This window comes from Lepisosteus oculatus, chromosome 14 (assembly GCF_040954835.1).
Source record: "Lepisosteus oculatus isolate fLepOcu1 chromosome 14, fLepOcu1.hap2, whole genome shotgun sequence".
In the NCBI taxonomy this organism is placed as follows: Eukaryota; Metazoa; Chordata; class Actinopteri; order Semionotiformes; family Lepisosteidae; genus Lepisosteus; species Lepisosteus oculatus.
The window spans coordinates 31,982,197-32,005,451 of NC_090709.1; the positions used below are offsets into that span (position 1 = coordinate 31,982,197).

At 43.6% G+C, this 23,255-nt stretch overlaps 1 non-coding gene and 2 pseudogenes across 1 annotated transcript; all 3 read right to left on the reverse strand.

Moving 5' to 3' along the window:
- Positions 1-23,255, reverse strand: part of LOC138242338 (zinc finger protein 850-like) — a 1,462,105-nt pseudogene that overhangs the window by 1,412,104 nt on the left and 26,746 nt on the right.
- LOC138217742 (5S ribosomal RNA) lies at positions 10,061-10,179 on the reverse strand (annotated as a pseudogene).
- On the reverse strand, positions 10,717-10,835 carry LOC138245399 (5S ribosomal RNA). Its single transcript, XR_011194009.1, has one exon. It is a non-coding gene; the product is annotated as a 5S ribosomal RNA (ribosomal RNA).

Here is a 23,255-nt window from a genome sequence, read left to right on the forward strand (position 1 = left end):
TTCCAGATGCGAGGGGGCATAATCTTAAACTGACCATTTGGCCAGGGTCTCTTAACTGGCCAAATACCACGACCCCCCCCTTACCATAACACCGAATGACGTCTGAAGCAGCAAGGAAGGACTATATAACCTAAAAGTTTGTACCGGCACATCGAACAATACTTCGGTTTTGTTGTTTCTTGTGGGAAACAAGACTTCGGCTTTATTGTTCCTTGTGTCCGTCATGGCAGTGAACAGGTCCTGGTTACAGGATCTCTAAAAAAGGAAATAAAGACTGAAATCAGATCCGACCCACCATGCTGCCACGGTGACGGTGCACTGCCCAGTGAAAGTGGCAGCCTGTCCCTGGACTGTGGGAAACTGGAGCACCTGGAGGAAACCCCCACAGACCAGGGAGAGAACATGCAAACTCCACACAGACAGCACCCACACCCCAGGTCCAGCACTGTGAAGCATGCCCGACGATGCGGAAGGGCTTTTACAAATGAGTGTGTAACTCACACTGGTGCCCAGGATGGCCTGCTACCGGAACGCAACCTAATTTTCTTAATGCAGTTTGTTCGAAGCGGTTTGCAGGAGCTGGAGGTGAGGACTGAGTTGGGGTCCAGTGTGCAAGAGTGACTACTGATGTCGTGTGTGTGTGTGTGTGTGTGTGTGTGTCTGGATCATTGTGAGCGCCGTCAGGTTTGTGTATTTGTTTAAACAAGAGGACGTGTCTGTGCGGGTCTGACTCTGTGTGAGGGTGCAGCTCTAACTGTTCGCGCGCGGGCGTGTCTATCTCTCTACAATGCATGAGGGGCTAAATCTGCCTCTGAGAAACTGACTTTTCAGAAGAAAAATCTATGAAAAGGCACGGCCTGGCCCTCTTCTCTTGCTCCCGACGTATAACACACTGGGGGATGAAGCTGGTGTCTTCAGCTGTAACCCTAGCTATTTATGCAAACAGCTCTTTTATGAAAAGCAGCTCTAGGCCTAGACAAGAGGAACAGATAAAACAAATCTTAGATTTATGGCTTATTCAAAGCAGACTGAGCGCTGCTATACTGTATGTAGGAGCCAGAGATGAAGAATGAGCTATTTAAGGAAATCAGGAGTGTGAGAGAGGGAGTGTGTGTTTTTCCTCCCAATAGAGAAGGCTTGTGGTTCTTTCTGCTTTTCTGCACAGGCTGCCAACATAAGTACGTGTTGGGTTCTTGGTTTGAATGCTCGAGTTGTCAGGCTGGCGTTTTTTGTTCCTATTGGAGCCCATAATTGTGAACAAGGCGCTTGAGGACGTCTCTGTGCAGGTGTGCGTTTGTAATGACGTGTGTGCGCATCTCTGTAGCGGATGTTTCAGTAAAAAAACGCATTTAAAACATTCAACCTTTTCATGTTCCTAATATTCTTTCATTCTTCACAATAATAACTAAGGTTGCTGCTGGAAGAGGTGTGAGTGGGGCCAGCAGGGGGAACTCTCACCCTGTGGTCCATGTGGGTCCTAATGCCCCAGTATAGTGACGGGGACACTGGAAAAACTGTAAACAGGTGCCGTCCTTCAGATGAGACGTAAAACCGAGGTCCTGACTCTCTGTGGTCATTAAAAATCCCGGGGTGTTTCTCGAAAAGAGTAGGGGTTTTACCCCAGTGTCCTGGCCAAATTTCCCATTGACCCTTACCAATCATGGCCTCCTAATAACCCCCATTTATGAATTGGCTTCATTACTCTGCTCTCCTCCCCACTCATAGCTGGTGTGTGGGGAGCGTTCTGGTGCACTATGGCTGCCGTCCCATCATCCAGGTGGATGCTGCACATTTGTGGTGGTGGAGGGGAGTCCCCATGTCCTGCAAAGCGCTTTGAGTGGAGTGTCCAGAAAAGCACTATATAAGTGTAAGCAATTATTATTCATTATAATGTAATAAGTCCATTATTTCTCACCCCTCCATTGCAAGGCATACACAACACAAACACCAGGAACAATTATCTCAGAAGTGAATTGCAAATGTATTGAGTTGTGATGCAACTGTAACTTGAACCTAACATGACTGTGGCGTGCATTTTTGAAATTGCATTTTCACAGCTGAAATACAAAATGAAGCTGATCGCAGTCCAAACTCAAGGTATTGTTGTAAAACTAAATATTCAACATGTTTCTACCTGTCCCTTTTCAGCTCACTCAGAAGTCCACAGCCTGCAGCCTGGTGCCTCTCTGTCTCCCCCCTCCACACTGCTGGTCCAGTGGAGGTGCTGTTTGATCCTGCACGATCTGTCCGGAATCGTATAGTCTTACTGAGCAGTGCAGGGCTCCCTGGCCCCAGGTACGAACAGTGAGTGTCAGTGCAGAACAGCTCTCTGACACTCCGCTCCCTCACTCCAGCTGATCAGGGCAACTACACAGTGAGGGACCTTAATGGAAGCAGTATCAGCACTGTGATCGTCACTGTGGGTGGTGATCAGGTCTACAGTAGGATCACTAGAGGGCTCTATATTCTTGACAGAGTGTGTTCTTATATCATCCTCTGTCCTGATTGTCTTTCAGCTCACAGAGACAATGTCACCCTGCAGCCTGAAGCCTCTCTGTCTGTCCCTCTGTTCACTGGAGAGCCAGTGGAGGTGCTGTTTGATCCTGCAGGAGGTGGAAACTGGACCTCAGTGTGTTCTGTCCAGAACAGCACAGCCAGCTGTGTCCCCCAGTACAGTTTTTTTTTATTTTGATGATTAGCCATATGTTGATTACAATATTGTACATAATGTATAATTTGAACTCGATATTTTTCAGGAGTGAATGATTGTATATTTTCAGAATAAATTTCGAAACCAAATTATTGTCCCTCGATCTCTGTCTCTCTCTCGTCCTGCTGTCTGTCTGTCCCTGCCTCTCTGTCTCTCTCTCTTTCAGCCCCGTCTGTCAGTCTGTCTGTCCTTCTCTCTCCTTCCTCTCTCTCTCTCCTTCCGCTCTCTCTCTCGGTTTGTTTGTCCCTCAATCTCAATCTTTCTCTTTGCCTGCTGTCTTTCTGTGCCTTCATCTTTGTGTCTCTCTCTCCTTCCTTTCTGTCTGTCTCTCTGTCTGTCCTGCGTTGTCCCAGCTGGGCCTGTCTCCCCGGCTCTCTGCCTTCAGCTCTGTTCGCTGATGTCCCACCAGCCCGTCTCTCTCTCAGCCTGTCTCTTGACTTGCAGGAGGAAGAGGAGGTGGAGACAGCTCCTCCGGCAGGAGAGAGGAAGAAGGTCAGTGCTGGTCCCACCCTGCCTCCTGTCCTGTCTGTGGTGGAGTTTCGCCATCTTGTCTGTCTTGTCAGCCCTGTCTGTCACTGTCTCTCTCCTCCTCCTCTCTGTGCTGTGGTGTCCAGTCAGTGTGTCTCTCTCCTCCTCCTCTCTGTCCTGTGGTGTCTAGGCAGTGTGTCTCTCTCCTCCTCCTCTTCTCTGTCCTATGGTGTACAGTGGGTCAGTATTAGTGGGCTACACCCAGGCTCACTCACTGCGAGTGTGATCTCAGCAGAGTCTCTGTACTCTTGGGACACTTGACTCACCTGTCTCTCTCTTTCTCTCCCTGTGCTGTCCCTCTCCTGCCCCCTCTCTCCCTACTCGGACTCCAGCTGGAGGAGGTCCAATCACCACCTCCTGTGAGACAGAAGAAAAAGAAAGTGGGTAATGCTCTGATTCTCTCTTTACTCCTGTCCAGTGTCCAGTCAGTGTGTGTGTATGAACCCCTCTCTCTCTCAGTGCAGTGTTCATGTCCTGGAGTGTCCAGTCTTAACGTGACTCTCCTGTCTCTGCTTCAGAAGTGCTGGTGCGTCTTTTTAAAGTCCCTGAGCTGCATGTCGGTGGAGACAGATGATAAGGACGAGCCGATGGAGGTGGCGGAGACCGTGTGTCAGGAGAGGAAGAGCGAGGGAGAGGAGGAGCAGGCTGCCGGGAAGGACAAGAAGAAGAAGAGAAGGTGCAGGTGAGCAGACAGGGGGACGCCGCCCGGTCGTGTCTGTGATTCAAGAAGGAGTCTCCTCTTGCTGTTTGATGTCATGGTGATGTCCGTGTCTGTGTCCCTCACACCTGCAATAACAATATTCTTTCCAGGTTCCTTTCCTGGTTCTGTGCCAGCTAAGATCGGAGTCGCCTTCCCCACCAAGGACTGGACTGGACTGGACTGGACTGGAGCTGAGGGACACCAGACTGGACTGGACTGGAGCCAAGGGACCCCAGACTGTGCTGGACCGAAGCTGAGGGACCCCAGACTGCACTGGACCGGAGCTGAGAGACACCAGACTGGACTGGACTGGAGCTGAGGGACCCCAGACTGTGCTGGACTGAAGCTGAGGGACCCCAGTCTGTGCTGGACCAAAGCTGAGGGACCCCAGTCTGTGCTGGGCCAAAGCTGAGGGACCCCAGTCTGTGCTGGACCGAAGCTGAGGGACTCCAGACTGTGCTGGACCAAAGCTGAGGGGCCCCAGACTGGACTGGACTGGAGCTGAGGGGCCCCAGGCTGTGCTGGACCGAAGCTGAGGGACCCCAGACTGGACTGGACCAAAGCTAAGGGACCCCAGACTGTGCTGGACTGAAGCTGAGGGACCCCAGTCTGGACCGAAGCTGAGAGACCCCAGTCTGTGCTGGACCGAAGCTGAGGGACACCAGTCTGTGCTGGACCGAAGCTGAGGGACCCCAGTCTGGACTGCACTGGAGCTGAGGGACCCCAGTCTGGACCGAAGCTGAGGGACCCCAGTCTGTGCTGGGCCGAAGCTGAGGGACACCAGTCTGGACCGAAGCTGAGGGACCCCAGTCTGTGCTGGACCGAAGCTGAGGGACCCCAGACTGTGCTGGACCGAAGCTGAGGGACCCCAGACTGGGCTGCACTGGAGCTGAGGGACACCAGACTGGACTGGACTGCACTGGAGCTGAGGGGAGCTGGCCCCATACTGGACTGGACCAGAGCTGAGGGGCCCCAGACTGGACTGGACCGGAGCTGAGGGACCCCAGATCCCAGTCTGGACTGAAGCTGAGGGACCCCAGTCTGGACTGAAGCTGAGGGACCCCAGACCCCAGTCTGGACTGAAGCTGAGGGACCCCAGACTGGACTGTGGAAAACTTTCACATTATCTCCACCTGAGTCCTCAGATCGTCTGCATGACCTTGTATTATTAAGTATTATTTTAAGGTCCTGTGATGATCGTAAGATGGGGGGGGGGGGGGTGTGTCCCTTGACATTAATCTGTATTGTAATTTTTGTTCTTTTGTTAAGCATCATTAAAATGTTTTTTAAAAAAAGCTTTTGGTTTTTTCCCTCCCCCCCCGAAACGAACGAACAGAGTCTGTCTTTCTCTTTCATCCCGGAGAGTTTGTGGTTGATGGATTGAGGCCGAGAGCCCTCGTTGTCGGCGTGCCACCAGTTAGCGGGGCTAAAGCAGGGGGGGCATCGTGTCCAATACTCCTTGAAACGAGACAGATTTCAAGCCACCTCCGTCTGAAGAGAAGGAAGTTGACCACGAACTCCAGGGTGTCCTAGGAAGCTCTTTAGCCATCGTTTGCCCAGCAGCCATCTCACCCTGCAGCTCCCAGCTAGCAGCCCCCTCCCCACTGGAGCCCAGCAGGTAGAAGCCTGGTCAGTACCTGGAGGGGAGACTCCTGGGAAAAACTGAGGTTGCTGCTGGGAGAGGTGTGAGTGGGGCCAGCAGGGGGCGCTTTCACCCTGCTGTCTGTGTGGGTCCTGATGCCCCAGTATAGTGACGGGGGACACTGGACTGTAAACAGGCGCCGTCCTTCGGATAAGACATCAAACCGAGGTCCTGACTCTCTGTGCTCGTTAACAATCCCGGGGTGTCTCTGGAGAAGAGTAGGGGTGTTACCCCAGTATCCTGGCCTGATTCCCCCCCTGGTCTTGACCCATCATGGCCTCCTTATCACCCCCCCTCTCTGAACTGGCTCCATCCCTCTGCTCTCCTCCCCACTGAGAGCTGCTGTGTGCTGAGCGGACTGGAGCATCATCCACGTGGGGGCTGCACACTGGGGGGGCTGGAGGGGATCCCCCTGACCTGGGAAGAGCTCTGAGTGGAGAGTCCAGACGGATTAATTATTATTATTATTATTCGTGCTGCACTGGGCTTCAGTCCTGGTAGTGAGAGGGGGATCTGTGATCAGTACAGATACTTATGACTGTATAATAATACACGATAGAAATGGAAAACAGGGTAGCGCTGTAGTCTCTTTGAAACGTTTTGAACTGCCAGAAGAAGTTTTCACAACCCGGACTCGTGAAGGTACAGGTCTTCTCCCTTCGTCCGGAGTAAGGTGAGAGGTTATCCCCTCGGGGCGCAGTATCCCCGATGCACCCCCCCACCACCACCCAAAATGACACACACTTCTGTGACGATTGGGAGACCCCGGTTCGATCAGCCCCTGCGGTGTAGGAAACGACCCGCTGGAGAGAACACGCAGACTCCACACAGAAGGGTCACCTCGGCATTTATTCCAACAGCAAAACACCAGAGAGAAACGGGTCTCCGAAAGATGAGCGCACACCGGGAAAAACACTACGGGGTCATTACAAATGGGAATAGGAGTTCTTTTTTTCTTTTCCGGACGTCAGTTGTATCGTGTCCTGGTGATTTCTCCTGTTTCGAACGGAGTTCAATGTCACGTTTCTACTTTATTAGAGAGAGGCACTGAACTTTGGGGAACGTGACATCCACCCAGTATTACTAGTAGGTTGATAAATATAAATGTTCTTTTTCCCCCCGTATGATACCTCGCGAAATATAACGATGGCCAACTCCTTAAGTCGAAATTTAAACCCTTCTCACGCTACAAGACAGTCCGTCAACATCGCTGCGGCCCGAAGCGCGACCTTCGGTATGACGTTGGCGGAAGGGGGTAGGGTAAGTACGTCACAGCCGGGGGAAGCCCCTATCACGTGAGAGGGGTGCTGCGGGCGATGAGCCCCCGGGGGCGAAGAGAAGTTGATTTGCGTGGGGTGTGGAAACACTACACGACCGGGCAAGCGAGCCGTTTTTTTTGTTTTGTTTTTTCAGAACATCAGAACAACCGCAGAGATGACCATCGATCCACTCCGGACGTTTCCTTTTTTGTCCTTTTTGGCCTCCAAAATAAAAAAAAAAACTGGGATCCATCGTGGCGTTGCCAAATTAAAACGTCAACCACTTTTCGGGCTTTCGTGCTGTCCATGATGAAACCGTCATGGTTGTGTAAGGATACGTTACGTCACAGACCGGCGGCGCTCGGACGTGAGGAGTGTCGTTACGTTTTTGAAACGGGCACGTCAGACAAGATCTCTGACAAGATCTCTGAAAAACCCAAACCTGTAAGATTCAATTTCAATTCAGTTTTTTTTATATAGCGCCTTTCACAACAAGAATGCCCCAAGGCCCCGAACAAAGGAGTTGTTCCACACCCCCGCCACCCTCTGTGTACAGTAGAGCCCCCTGTACTGACTGGAGGAGCTCACCCAGCTGTGTCTGGAGAGAAGCCGGGGTATCGGCTTCAACCACAGGGCTGGGCGGCTTGTTCCCCACCCCCATCCCCTTCTGTGTACAGAAGAGCCTCCTGTCCTGACTCCAGTAGGAAATGTCACCTGGAGGCAACACACCGGCTTCTTTTAACAGATCACCTCGGGAATCGGGAACAACGGAGCTGTGTGCGGCCGTCTGTACGGAGGGGTTCAGCGCGGGGGGGCTCCGGGCTCGGGTCTGGACCCGGGGGGGGGGGGGGGGGCTGTCTGTGTGGAGTCTGCATGTTCTCCCTGTGTTCTTCGGGTCCAAAGACAGGCTTTTGGGCTAATTGGCTTCTGGGAAAACTGGCCCTGGTGTGTGTGTGTCCTATGATGGAGTGCTGTCCTGTCCAGGGTGTGTGAGTGAATGTGTGTTTGTCATGTGATGGACTGGTTCCTGTCCAGGGTGTGTGAGTGTGTGTGTCTGAGTGTCCTGTGAGGGACTGGTGTCCTATCCAGGTTGTGTGTGTGTGTCCTGTGAGGGACTGGTGTCCTGTTCAGGGTGTGTGAGTGTGTGTGTGTATCCTGTGAGTGACTGGTATCCTGTCCAGGGTGTGTGAGTGTGTGTGTCCTGTGATGGACTGGTGTCCTATCTAGGGTGTGTGTATGTCCTGTGATGGACTGGTGTCCTGTCCAGGGTGTGTGAGTGAGTGTGTGTGTGTCCTGTGATGGACTGGTGTCCTGTCCAGGGTGTGTGAGTGTGTGTGTCTGTGTGTCCTGTGATGGACAGATGGTACCAAGCCTGGACACCCATGAGACACTGGCTTCCTCAGAAGACTCTCACGGAGGGCACACTGTCCCTAACCCGGGTCCAGAAGAAACTACAGTGATCTATAATTCCTGCGCCTCGGAAGGGTTTATGACGTCTATGTCCGGCGCCCGCGCCCGTGGACTGGCGGTTTGGCGTCGCGCTCCGCAGCTCGAGCTTCGGTGCGAGGCAGGGCGGGAGGGAGCCGATGTGGCCTCGGCGCCATCTTTGCTGGTGAGTCAATTGTGACCGTTGCGGTACAATAAACCATCAATAAACCTTTTCCCACCCCGTCCAGTATTTCTGTCGCGGCCCACGTCCCTTACAATCGACAAACTATAAAAAAAACAGTAGCCCTTCGCAACATTACACGCCATTTTTTTTATTTTAAACGTCCGCTAGATACGCAGGTGGCTCGATACCTGTCTTATCCTCGCCGGCGTCTTTATACCGGCAAGTGAATTTTATTTGGGGTCCCTCAGAATTGTGACAGAAATGTCAGTGAACCACAATAAAAAACGAAACTTTTTTTTTAAAGGCGGTGAATGGATTTTTTGAGTAACCGTGTAGCGACTAACGTAAGGAAAAAAAGTTGTCTTTCCCTACGAAGACGTTTTGGTACAGGACTTTCTTTAAATATCAGTTGTGCATAGCGTTTTACAAAAAGTTGATGATGATCTTGGAGATAATTGCAAAGGAAAATTGAGATAACTACCAAAACATTACGTGTGAAACGACAGGACAGAACTTTGAACCCACAAAGAAACAAAGGTATGAAATATTGCCTCGTCATGGGGGGTTGATAATTGTAGTAAGTGTTCCTAATTTTCGTAAAGAAATGTATATTATGGGAGTCACACGTGAGATTTAGTGTATATACGTTTCATATTGTGCATATATACGGGGTTAAAAAGTGGAATGAGTATGATTATAAACTCGTGTGTCCTATAATCAGATAATTTTTGAACAAGCTTTGATTAGACAGGTGAAAAACAACATCAGATCCTTTATTTTAATATATTCTCACGTCTGAATATCAGCTTCTCCCCTCTGGCCAACATTTCAGGGCTCCCAGGTGTAGATCCCAAATTGAAACAAATATTAATTTGTTACCCAGTTAAACAGTTAATAGAAGTGAGTGACCAGGGTAAATAAAGGTGGGTCAGTGTAAACTGTTTATTCTGGACCAGACTTCGTCATGTGTGATATGTCATGACTTCTTATATTAAGTTTTATCTTTATATTTAGTTCTACATGTGTAATAGATGCGATGTGTGTCTATAAAAAGGTTTCTCCAGGGGAAAATCAAGTTCGTTTTAAAACCGTGTTTCCTTTTTAGGGTAGGTTTGCATTCCAAGTGTGGGGTTTTTGCCTTTTTGTATTTTTGCTGAGACAAGTTGCCTTTCTTATACGCGGAGGGATCTGCTCGTGAGTGTCCGCTTGGTCCATTTCTGAGCTCAGTATAAGGTGTAGAAAGCATGACTGTCATCATAACCCGCATCTCACTCAGGTGTGGAATAATGTTGTGACTATTGCTTCAGCAATAACATGCTGATTGCATGTTTCTAGATGGGAATAACAGAGATCTCAACTACTGAGGGGCCTTATTAATAAAGTCTCCACAGCCGAAGCGCTGTGTCTCTTTTCAGCTGGCGATAAACCTTTCCTCGATCCTTTGCGGACTTGTTAAACTGTTCATGATCAGAATAAAAAAAGCTCACGCTAATACACAAGCACCCGTGTCTCGCCAAAGCTGACAAATAAACAGACGGACAAGCCGCACTGCACGTGTGAACAGGGGAATGAGCGAGCGAGCGGGGATAGGGCGCCTCCTGCGCTTAAAAGTTTACAGCACCTGGTATTCCCAGGCGGTCTCCCATCCAAGTACTAACCAGGCCCATCCCTGTTTAGCTTCCGAGATCAGACGAGATCAGGCGTGCTCAAAGGGGTGTGGCCATAAGCAAGAGCAAGGCTCGCTGGCACCCTTCTTATTGAGAGGACAGCTCCGTCACCTCTTTTACGACGCTGCTTTTTTTCCCTTGCGTTTTTTTCTTCTTCCCACGTTCTCTCTCTTCACTGCCTTCGTCCCCGCTCTATTTCACTTCAGCCTTTCACTCTTGCTTCCTTCCAATGAGGACGGAGCTGCGGGAGAAAGGGCGCTATAGAGGATCGCTGTGGAGAGCTGCTGCTGTGCTTTGACATCTGAGCTCTGTGGAAAACGATCTCAATACAATTCTGAAAAACGCGACTCTCCGAAAGCCAGCCGAACAAGTCTCCACAGCCGAAGCGCTGTGTCTCTTTTCAGCTGGCGATAAACCTTTCCTCGATCCTTTGCGGACTTGTAAAACTGTTCCTGATCAGAATAAAAAACGCTCACGCTAATACACAAGCACCCGCGTCTCGCCAAAGCTGACAAATAAACAGACGGACAAGCCGCACTGCACGTGTGAACAGGGGAATGAGCGAGCGAGCGGGGATAGGGCGCCTCCTGCGCTTAAAAGCTTACAGCACCTGGTATTCCCAGGCGGTCTCCCATTCAAGTACTAACCAGGCCCATCCCTGTTTAGCTTCCGAGATCAGACGAGATCAGGCGTGCTCAAGGGGGTGTGGCCGTAAGCGAGAGCAAGGCTCGCTGGCACCCTTCTTATTGAGAGGACAGCTCCGTCACCTCTTTTACGACGCTGCTTTTTTTCCCTTGCGTTTTTCTCTTCTTCCCACGTTCTCTCTCTTCACTGCCTTCGTCCCCGCTCTATTTCACTTCAGCCTTTCACTCTTGCTTCCTTCCAATGAGGACGGAGCTGCGGGAGAAAGGGCGCTATAGAGGATCGCTGTGGAGAGCTGCTGCTGTGCTTTGACATCTGAGCTCTGTGGAAATCGATCTCAATACAATTCTGAAAAACGCGACTCTTGAACGCCAACCGAACAAGTCTTTAAGTTTAAATCTAATAAGTAAATTGATTCTTAAAATGTAGAGAGCTTTGCAAAGAAATATATTGGGGCTTTTAGATAATATATTTCAAGGATGTAATTGCTGTGCTACAGTACGTGCAGAATTTTAGAAAACAGTGCGTCAACAAAGTACACTGTTTAGGTTACTTTAGAAGACAATGTACCAAAACAATATATGCTGTCTGGGTCGTTAGAATTAGCTGAAAGTAACTGATAAGCTTTGAATAACATATCTAGTGCTTCTTCTTTCGCTTTTTGATGTAATCTGTTTTCTCTTAGGGAAAGTGGAAGTTTTAGAATGGACAAAGCGCTGAGCTTTTTTACAGAGCAACGTCTTATGAAAACCCTGTACTGCTTGTAACAAATTGAGTCTCTGGTTGCTCCCAATATTGAAATAAAGACCTTACTCAGGTGAGAACTCTCTCTTGTGGCTTCCTTGATAGTTATATTTCCATGACACCGGTTTTAATGTCTGTAGATTGTATCTTATTTTTATTTTTTGTTTTGTTTCATGTTCATATTATGTGTTTTCACCCAGTTGACTCCAGTTAATAACAGTTCACCCAGTTAATAGCCACTTTTTATGCGCGAAAAACGGGTGATCTTTCTATCTCGTGATCAGCTTAGTATCTTTCTGTAAGTTTTTTTCTTCTTAATTAAACGTTTAAAATACATGAATTTCATAAAGACAACACACGTTTCGAACAGAAAAAAATCATATTCTGTTCTCTTCCTGGTATGTATAACAGATCAGCAGGTCTTATTTTCCCAATTGCTTTTTTCCACTGTATTTATCATAATGGCTAGCCAATGTCCTCTCTTAGCTAGGTAATGTTACTTGTGGATGTGCTTCTGCATTGCGTAGAAGCACATGTATCCATAGAAAGTGTATTATACTACTATTTGAGCTACAGTACATAAAAATAATTATATCGTTATTAATTTCTTTAGGTACGTGATTCCATATTATATTCCCTATTAATCAAATTCTAAAAGTATGCTTTTGTTTACTCCGATAACGAGCACATTCACAGAAAATGTGAATATCTTATGACTTTTCACAAAGTATATAAAGTTAAGATGGTCAGAAGGAGCATGTAAAAACGTTTCCGAAACCTGGTAAAATCTTACTACATGTAAGACTTTGATGCTTAAAATGTTTAGGAAGAAAGTGGAATACTGGTGTGTATTTTTTCTTTAAACTACCAATACCAGGCATATACAGTTTACACTATATGTTTATGTTCCTAAATTAATATAGTTTATGGTGGTGTATCGTGGTTGTAGAGGTTTGATGGGTTTACTGAGACAATTATTAATTGTAGCAGTAATCACGAGGTTGTTCGTTGTGGCTTTTAGAAAATCAATCGTCAGAACAACTAACAACGCACACACACGGGTTCAATACACGAGATACATTTATTCATATAAATTGTGCACCAAACATATACTAGTCTGCCTGGATACGAGCGGCAGACCTTACTGTGAGGGTTATCAATATACAAGGTATATAATCTCGAAGAGATGCCAACACAAAGAGATACACAACAGAGAATATATGTCAATATATATCGTTCGGTTACCAAATCGCTAATCAGTGTTATTACCCACTGTTACTCTAAACTCGGAAGTAAATACATTACTCATGAATTAAATTGATAACAACTTTTTTTGAGGTACAATTGAATTCTCGAGACACAATGTAGAACATGGGGTTTACTTATCCACTGTGTATGGATTTGGAATCTCCCGGCACGAACACCAAACCAGCTGACAAGCTCTGTTGCAGCCTCTGTTCCAGCAGTTGTCCAATGGGCGTTGTCCCGGCGTCCTCTGGCTACCAGTCTGAATCCATCAAGAAGACAGGAATTTTAATATCGCACTGCCGTCTTGTGGACAAAATATTTGTTCAGCTCTAACGTCTGTGTGCGTTGACAAGGCATCTCAAAAGGAGGTATTAAATAAGAAAATGATCCTTTCTGTTACCATTCCTGTGGTTGGAGCGTTGTTTCACCCTTTTACGTTCTACAATATTTACAGACAAGGTTTTATCACTGGAGTTGTACAGAACAAGTGTGCATCAGTCCATGAAAATCATCAGTACTGCTGTTTTTCTATGCATAGTTTAATCAAGAGCACTTAAAAGATGCAAAAGATGGATTGTGGTCTGTGAGCACCTGCACATCTTCGAAAGTTCTCTATGTCGGGGGTGTAGCTTAGTGGTAGAGTGCTTGTCTTACATGTATGAGGTCCCAGGTTCAATCCCTAGCATCTTCAAGTGCTTTATGTTACTGTGCTCACATCGCAGTCTTCTGTCGAGTGAGAACTCTTTGCTCGTGTTCATAGAGAGCCAGGTTTACACAATTAAACTCAAAAGTGATACAGTGTTCTCTGCAGTTTTAGATGTACCTCCAAAGCATTTAGTTCTGTTAACTACCAAAGAATGTGAACTAATTTAAAGTCACATTCAGGAAATCCAGAGAACGTCTTCACACTTGTCGTGGCTGTTGCAGAAAAACCTCACCCGGGATTTCCTGAGAGATCATTCACCGAGCGAGTCCTCCCTCTGGATTCCGCACTGAGCTGAAAGCTGCGCGAATTCCTCACTGCGTGTCCTGTACTGTGTAGCACAGTGACAAGAACGCCTTGAGTTTTTTTCCGTATGTGAAGGAAAATGCAAAAGAGCATGAAAAGTATTGATGGAATAAAATATCCATGGTACAACTCGAGAAAGAACTGACGGACAAAACAATGCCATTTGATGATTACAAGAGAAACACAACCGTCCGAATATGGGCTTGGATCCTGAACGCTTGTGTTAAAAGACAAAGCAAAGGATATAACCTGTAAATGTCTTCATGTCTTACAGTTTATGAAATAACACAATTTCTTACTTTCTTGATAATTTCTTACTATTGATAGATGCTTTTTTTAATTTTAACAGAATCACAATTACAGAAATTTGGGGTTAAACTGTTATTCACATATTCTAACGAAGAGAAACGTTAGTGTCTTCCGGTGTGTGAGCCCATTTCTCAAATAAGAAAAAAATAAGTTATATAAATTGAATTATTCTATTTTGTAGGCTTGCATAGTCTTATTCATATTTCAGTTAAACCTTTTCTTCTGTAGTAATTTCATTTGATATTGTATTAGTCCTCATTTACAATTTTTGGACATGGTTCATCTTAAATCATTTGTATTTAGTTTCAGTTTTGGAAAATCGTGCCCAGAAGCTACTAAAACTGGTAATGTTTGCATAATGTGTAATGCAATAGTAGCATTTTGGGTGGGAAAACAAAAGGTATTTCTTGGTATTAATCCTAACACTTCATAAGCGGTGTTCTAGGATTTCTCGCTTCAGATAAAGCTGTCACTACATCATAGATTTTTACTCAATCAATATCAGCAGTGTTATCGCTACCGAACGCTAAATATAGATCCTGGCAATACTAAGGAAGCAATCAATTTATACATTTTGATCATTGATATTGAGGAATAATATTATACAAATTGTGGTTTTCTGTTAATTGCCAATTTTATTGTAATTACATCTTCGTTTACAGATGTCTTGCATGTATCACAAGGTATAATAGTCGCCGTGTGTCCTCAGCTAAAATGTTTTAAAAAGTACAACAAAAGTACAATATGCTTAACAACATTTATGGTTATATCTATATTAAAATGAAGGTAAATATACCAAGATATTAAAAAACAATTGTACAGTCCTAATCTCATAATGCTTGTGAAGTTTTCCAATAAATCTGAACTGTAATTTTGAAATATTATTGCTGAGAATGGAAAGAGAATACAAAGATCAAAATCAACGAGTGAAAATACGAAAGTAGTTCATTAAACTGAGTTTCTTCCCTGAAATGATTTGATTTGCTTGCAAAGTACTGAGCAGCTTTGAAAGGATCGCGGGAATCAAATATACAGATGGGTTCAGAGTGTGCTTTCCAACTTTTGTTTAACATTTGTCTTTGATAGGGCAGAGTCGTCTTCACAATCTGGGTTACATAAACAGGAGTGACGTCAGTACAAAACAGCTTTCCTTCTTGGGGAACAACAGTTGTGTTCCATATTTCTAACTATTTTGGTTTCTGTGGTTATAGCTGTGACCTTGTGGCGCAAATGTAGCATGCCTGACTCCACATCAGAAGGCTGTGTGTTCAAATTATGTCGAGGTCTGCTTTTAGTTTTTCAGGTTCTGCTCGTCCTGAACACGGAATTCACACCATGTAGTTGAGTTCTATCTGTACACCACATAGATAATCTAAACAAAATAGAGCCCTACTGGACATACAGTTAGGATCTCACTCAGCGAATACCCTTGAACACAAGAGAGAAGGCACAGTTCACATCTGCGAAACATCACATCCGTCTTTAGAGACAGCTACATCAGAGAATGGAATCCCGGAAGTTTCAAATAACTTCTTTTAATACAGGTTCAAGCAAACCTGAAAGTTAGGGAGTTTCTGGACACTTTTGTTTTATTAAAAAGTGTCTGAAGCCTGAAAATGTAATTTGAAAAAAAAACGCTATTGGACATTAGCAGGTACTTTTTGTAACGATTTGCTATTTCATGCTGGAAAACAGAGGAAACAGACCCAATGTTTGCTTTCAGGTGCGGTTCATTACATAATAGACATCTATTACTGAGGAGCTTGAATAAAATTTACACAAGCAAGGTTGAAGTCGAACCTACAATCTTATCATCTAAAATCAGATGTGTTATTTATTAAACTGCTGGTATTTCACATAACCTGAATTCCCCCATAGTGTGCTCAGCGTCGCTACTAGTAATATAACGCCCTGTCTAAAATTTCAAAGTGAGAAACATGTGTTTTCTGATTTTTTATGAGTTTTAAAATATAATCTCTTTAAATCAGACAAAGGGTTTATGTTTCGCACTGAAATTCCAATTGATTGAGAATTCAAAGAAAGACTGTTTTCTTCCACAACACCGTATATTTATCACATCCACCAGACTCTTCAACTTCTCCAGACCTTGCTGGGGGAGCATTTGCTCCTATAAATCAGGTCACGTATCATGTTAAATCACTTCTTCTCAACACAACATTTCCCGGTCCACGTTTTCTCTATGAAAAAAAGACATTTTTCCCTTGCACGATTTCTCATTTTTTATCAAAGCGTACAGAAATAAAAAAGAAGAAGAAATAGTGTTGCAAAAGAACTCTGTAGCCCTTGGGAGATGTCAAACGCATTGGACATGAAAAATGCCAGATAAAAGCCAATTCTCTTAGTTTCTCGTTGTCGGGGCTGCTACTGTATGTAAAAGAGGCCATTTGCTCTGAGAGCAGGTTCAGCGCTTTCTGAATGCAGATGTCTCAGAGCGATGTGTCCAAGTGGCTGTAAAAGGGGTTGGATGTCATGTCACCGTAGCTTAGTTGTGTCACGACCACCAGGCAGTCAAGACCAAAGCGTAAGCGAGCTAATCAGACCCAGCAGCGGGTGATTAACAAACGCCGCCGCACGAGTTAAACCACCTGCGCACACTCATTGCGGTGCGCACTGCTATTTAAACCATCTTCACCTGCTTCCCACTGCTAGTATTGAGTCTACTCCTTGAGAGCTCTACCTGGCGTTTTTCCCCCGTACCTCGTTTATTCTGGATTTTGGATTCCCCTTCTGCCTTTTCGACTTTGCACCTCGCCTCTCGACTCGGACTGTCTGCTACCGGTGAACTTCCTGGATTACGACTTGCCTTTCGCCTTTTGACTACGACCTTGCCTCTCGTTCTGGTTTGTTCACCTGCCTCATCTATCACCCGTGCCTGCGTCTGCACAGGATCCGTGTATCTTCTCACCAGGGATTCCTAACAAGTTGGTTAAAGTCCCTCTTTATTAAACAAAAGAACTGCGGTTTGAATCCCAGCTGTGTATTTCTTCCTATCTTGTAGTACAGAACGTACCATTTTGGGCACTCACAAAGGGCTTGATTTCGTTAAATGCATGTGTTCATTTCCTTTCTGGAAAACTTGTTTTTGATTAAATTCACACAGCTTGCGGAACATGAAATTCAGTTCTTGGTTATCAGTGCAGAAGAAATATTACCGGCCGGCAAAAAGAACGGTAAGAGATTTTTTTTTTTTTGGGGGGGATTCGAGAAAATTCTCCACCAGTCAGTGTCTGTGGCCCGATCGGTTAGTGCATTTGGTTGTTATCCAAAAGGTTGGTGGTTCAAGTCCAACAAGGGATGGGTTTCTTTTGTGATGTAAACATTGTTTTCGCATAGGTCGATTGGATTTTTGAGCTAAACCATAGCTATTTTAATATTTGTAGGAAATGCGACTGTTCAACACGTGTCAAAAATGTCCAATAATGCCCAACATCGCAACTCCCCAGAAAACCATATTCACCCAAGAAAAATGATCGTTGAATCGTCATTTATACTCCCGTCACATCCTCTGCTGAAATATTTTAAAAATACAATGCAGATTTGTTTGAGAACTTGACAAGCATTGTTTTGTTAGCACTGTGCAGTTGGATTTTAATATTTTGACATTTACCTTAATTTTAAACTGTAAATACTGTACAATCTATTGTAATTGTGTTGTAATATTAAAATGTTAGCTGAGGATGCAAAGGGGTGAAAGGGAAAGGCCAGAGGGTACAGTAACAACAAGGTTAGGATTGGTGGAGGTGTTGATGGTTTTTCTCTGTAGAGGATGATTGAGTTTTTTATCCTTCTCTGAAGTGAGAAACTGGAAGAGTTGGGAGTTGAGAGATCTGATGAGGTTAGTTATAAAAGGAAGTTGATGTGGAGCTGTTAGCTGTAAGAATTCCTTAATGTCTTTGATGTTGTCATCAAAGATAAACTGTAGTCAGCAAAGCTAAAAAGAAATGTATCTTTGCATACTGCCCTGTCTTTCTAACACCTGAAGAAGGCTCCACGGCCAACACGTTGTTTCCTTTCTTCTCTTTTCAGCATGGAATAACCTTTTACTTGTTCCGTTGCAGCCTACGCATGCTGACGCAGCTACTCGCCTGATATTTAACATTCCTATAATCACAAATATGAATGTCCACTGTGGGTATTTTTTCCATGGTTATTTATTCTGTCATTGAAGCATATTTTATGTCATACCGAAGTGTCATAATCACTGAATTTTTTTTTTTATTTAGAAAGTAAGAAAATGATAAATCACTATGAATTGCATTTAGCCTGTACTGATCTAGATTTTCTATATACTTTAACATGCCATGTTCACAATGTCACAACTGAAATGCAACAGTGAAGTGTTGTAATGTACATAGTGTCGGAACATTGAGATGTTTTGGTAATGAGGAAGGAGGGACATGCCATGTTCACAGGGTCATATTTAAAAAAAATGGCACAGTAAAATTTCCTAAAGTTCAGAATTTTGAATTCTGTTCAATTGTCTCTCACACCTCAATGTCAGACTTTTTAGATATTTTTATAACCAGGGGGTAGGTTTATAGCAAGAAGCAGAAAGTGCCATCACCCGTTGCTCATCCTCGGTTAACCATATATTCTCATATGCCATGTTCTAAATGTCCCATTTATATTAAAATTTCTTGTAAAATGCAAGATTTTAAGACTTTTTATGATCAGAAGGTAAGGTCGTGGTAAATATGCAGAAAGTGCCTGTGAACTTATGTTTTGCCTTTGTCTTATTTACTTATTGTGTTTGTGTTATTGTGAGTTTTGAAAATTGGTTTACAATTTTCTGAAATGTGTTTCACACAAAAATTCTATTTGGATATTCACTACTTACATATTCCCCTTTGCTGAGGATAAATACAGTAATCCATCCCGATTAGTACTTTTAAAAATTACTGTAAAGAGCCATCTACAGGTGAAAGGCGGCATAACATCACAGCAGCAGCATTTAAGGCAGAAGCCTTGTAAAACCGCCAGGGGGAGCTTAACCTCTCATGTACAGCATTTGAGCCTTTAATTTTGAACTGTGTATTACAGCATGTTAATCATCAGTCATTAAAATGTTGGTATATATTATGAAAGCAAGATTGCTCAGTTGGACAGAAGTACACAACCTACCTTTATCAGAAATATTTATGCATCAAAGCCTTTACTGAAGATATTACTAATAGTATTAATAATGGATGACTTTGGACAAGCTGTATACTCAAAGTATAATTTCTTTAGCACATTTGTACAAGCACTTGGAATCTGTCCAAGCCATACTTTGTCAGGCATTTTGTTTTACTTCAACGGGCATAAAAACTTCCTTGCTTTTAACAGGGCGTTTCATAATTTCTAGCTACGAAAATGATTTAAAATGCGACACCTATCATTCAACTAGAGCTTAAAATATCACAAGGAAAAATACACTCCGGTATTCCATTTCTCCCTAAACATTGTAAGCTTCGAAGTCTTTAACTAACGTGATACCGGAGTCAACAAGCATACTTTTAGAATTTGATTAAAAGGGAATATAATATGGAATTGCGTATCTAAAGAATTTAATAATGGTATGATTATATCCGTGTACTGCAACAGGGCTGTGTAGGGCTGTTTCGCCTGCCTGATCATTGTGTTTACAGACATTGCGCGCTGTCTTGTAGCCTACTGGTCTAGGTGAGTGACTACCAACTGGCAGGTTGTGTGTTCGAATCCAGCTGGTGCTGGACTTTTATTTTAACAAACATTTCTTCGAAAAAATAAGTAAGCGATATTATGGACAATCAATTGACTTTTATATTTCAAAATATCTCAACATGATCGATATTTGCGATATTTTGAACATATCTTCCCTTCTGACAGCGGTTCCTGCTTCTATTGTGTGTGTGTGTGCAACAGTAAATTTTTGTTATTGTTAGCAAAATATTTTGAATTATATTTAACCCTATTTTTTCTTTAGTTTTGTATTTAACTTATTATATGATAGTCAGACTTAATGTATATTTGAACAATGAAAATATATTTTTACAAGATTTTACATTAAGCACTTAAAATTAATATGGTTAATAATAGTAAACTGTAACATGCTGTAACAAGATCGGTTACAAGAAGAAAATGCTTTCAGAGAAAATGTTTCAACCAAACCTGTTCCCACACACCCCGCCCCCACTACCATTAGAATATACACAAACATTTTAGCGTTTCATTCTGAGCAGAAGACCCTCACACCTGAAGAGTGCTGGCTGTGATGAATTAAACCGGTTTTACAGGTTTCAATCACAGACCATGTGACATGGGACTCAGTAAACTACAGTAACACCGTATTTGATAACGCTTTAAAAACGCTATAAAATAATGTGACTTGGCACAGAACAAGTTTACAACACAGTACAAAGATAAATGCTGACCATGACTTTAGAAGCATAAATTGCCTTACACTCAATTTAAACACAAGCTGTCTTTAGCCCTCTAAGCTGGTTCATACAGAAATGTAGAGATCTAGGCTCAGAACACACAGCTTCATTAGCGAATACATATGCAGGACAACTAGAGAAGACGTTTTACAGAGGATGGATTTTTAGAAACATCCCATCAGACATTCCATCATATTCACAACGTGAAATCTAGAAAATAATATTACGTAACCAAAATCCGCAATATGGAAACAGAACCTGTGTAATTGTTGATAGATGATGTACTTGTAACATTTTTTCAAGACGAACTACAACATTTAAAAAATGACTTGTATGTACTTGATATCTCTAATCAATCCACGGGTCCCAGCACAAAACGAAAGTAAAACGCATACCGTTTCTCGCTTCTTATTGCTCAAAAGTAATTTGACCGTATGAAATGCATAATATAAACCTAGAAACATATACGTGAGCAGTACTTAAGCACTGTAGTATCGGTGTTAAGACATACCTCTCAAATACTGTAAATCAAGTTAAAAATATCTCAAGACCGATTCTGGTCGTAATGAAACCATGCAAGGGAGTTTTTATGTCTGTTGCAGTTCTTTTGCAACATGAATATAATTATATCGTTATTAATTTCTTGAGATACGCGATTCCATATTATATTCCCTTTTAATCAAATTCTAAAAGTATGCTTGTTGACTCCGGTATCACGTTAGTTAAAGACTTCGAAGCTTACAATGTTTAGGGAGAAATGGAATACCGGTGTGTATTTTTTTCTTTAAAGTACCGAGACCAGCCATATACTGTATGTTTATGTTAAGATTTCCCTTCAGTGGTAAAATTAGATATGAATATTCAATACTTAAACGGGCACAGTTAAGACATTAAATATACATATTGTATACAGTACAGTTTGCATACGGTAATATGTTTATGTTACGCGATTAAAAAATAAATAAATAAAACTGGAAGGTCCAGCACCACCATTATGTTTATATGGTTGTTTTTGTTGGTTGGTTGTTATTATGGTTATTAATAATACGATCTATAGTTGAAATCTGAGCCTAAATAAAAAGAAAAAGCAAGTGATTAGGTTTATGAGCAATCTAATTACTTATTCGTTTAAAACGCTATATAAAATAAAGTTTATTATTAATTTGCTGGACAGAGCGGTGAACATTATTATGCATAAGACAAAGATAACGATCCTGATCAGTTTAGAAATCTGTGTACGCTGTAAGGTTTTTACTTCTTAAACTTTTAAAATACACGTTTTGAATAGAAAGAAATCCTCTTCCTGGTAGTGTGTATAGCACGCCAGCACGTCTTTTCTCCAATCAGAGGGGTGTCAGATGGTGTCAGCCAATCACCATTCTGCGTTGGGTAGCAACGGGTGACTGTTCTCAGGCGGAAGATGTAAACAGCTTAATGTTCGTGTTAAATAATTTTTTTTAATTCAATTAAACGGGCACAGTTAAGACATCAAATATACATATACATACTGTATACAGTACAGTTTGCATACGGTAATATGTTTATGTTACGCGATTAAAAAATAAATAAATAAAAATGAAAAGTCCAACACCAGCTGGATTCGAACACACAACCAGCCAGTTGGTAGTCACGCACCTAGACCAGTAGGCTACAAGACAGCTCGCATGATCAGGTAGGCGAAACAGCCTTACACAGTCCTGCCGCAGTACACGGATATAATCATACCGTTATTAAATTCTTTAGATACGCGATTCCATATTATATTCCCTTTTAATCAAATTCTAAAAGTATGCTTGTTGACTCCGGTATCACATTAGTTAAAGACTTCGAAGCTTACAATGTTTAGGGAGAAATGGAATACTGGTGTGTATTTTTTTCTTTAAAGTACCAAGACCAGCCATATACTGTATGTTTACGTTCCAAAATTAATATCGTTTATGGCCTTCACACGCGTTACAGTATGCTCCTATTCTTTTTATGCTCAGCTACTAAGATTTCCCTTCAGTGGTAAAATTCAATATCTACAACGGGCACAGTAAAGACGTTTACAGTAAGTCTTTCTACGACAGACCAACGGACCACGAGTGCCCCTGTCAGTCAACCAATCACGCACCGCGGTACCCCGTGTCATCTTACCTGCGGTACGTGTCTGTACCGCACACTTTGAATGGCTGCATCTGTAAATTTATGCCGTCCCAAAACCACATTTCTCCGCGGTGTAAAGTAAGCGTCTAAGGCAGCTACAGTCTGTTCATATGTACCTTTTTCTCCAGGGAGGTTGGCGAAAATCCGCTGCACGGGAGCCCCGATACAGTGCAGTAATGTAGCACGTCTCACGCCATCCTGAGCTTCTGAAGATCCACTGGCTATTTAAAACAATCTGTACGACTCCATCCATATCTTGTATTCCGTATACAAATCCGGAGCTCCGAGGTTCAGTAGAAGCGGTGGAAAAAGCTGGGCATAACCAAAGCTTCTCGGCGCGGCTGCCATATCTTCCATGGCGCAAACTAAACGAAAAGTCTGAAAATTCAGAAGTTCGTTTCTACCAGCAAGAGAACTAAAATCTGCAGTGTTCTGCTTGCTTTGAGTCCGTCAAGCACTCATCTCTCGTCGCCATAAATGTTGTGTATCTAAATTAAGAGACGTTTTTATATTATTTTAACTATTTTGTTAACTACACAGATCACGCCCTTACACCAATATTCCCGCTTTCTACTCTCTCGTTCTGTTGTCTCGCGATGTCTACTCACTATACTACATTTA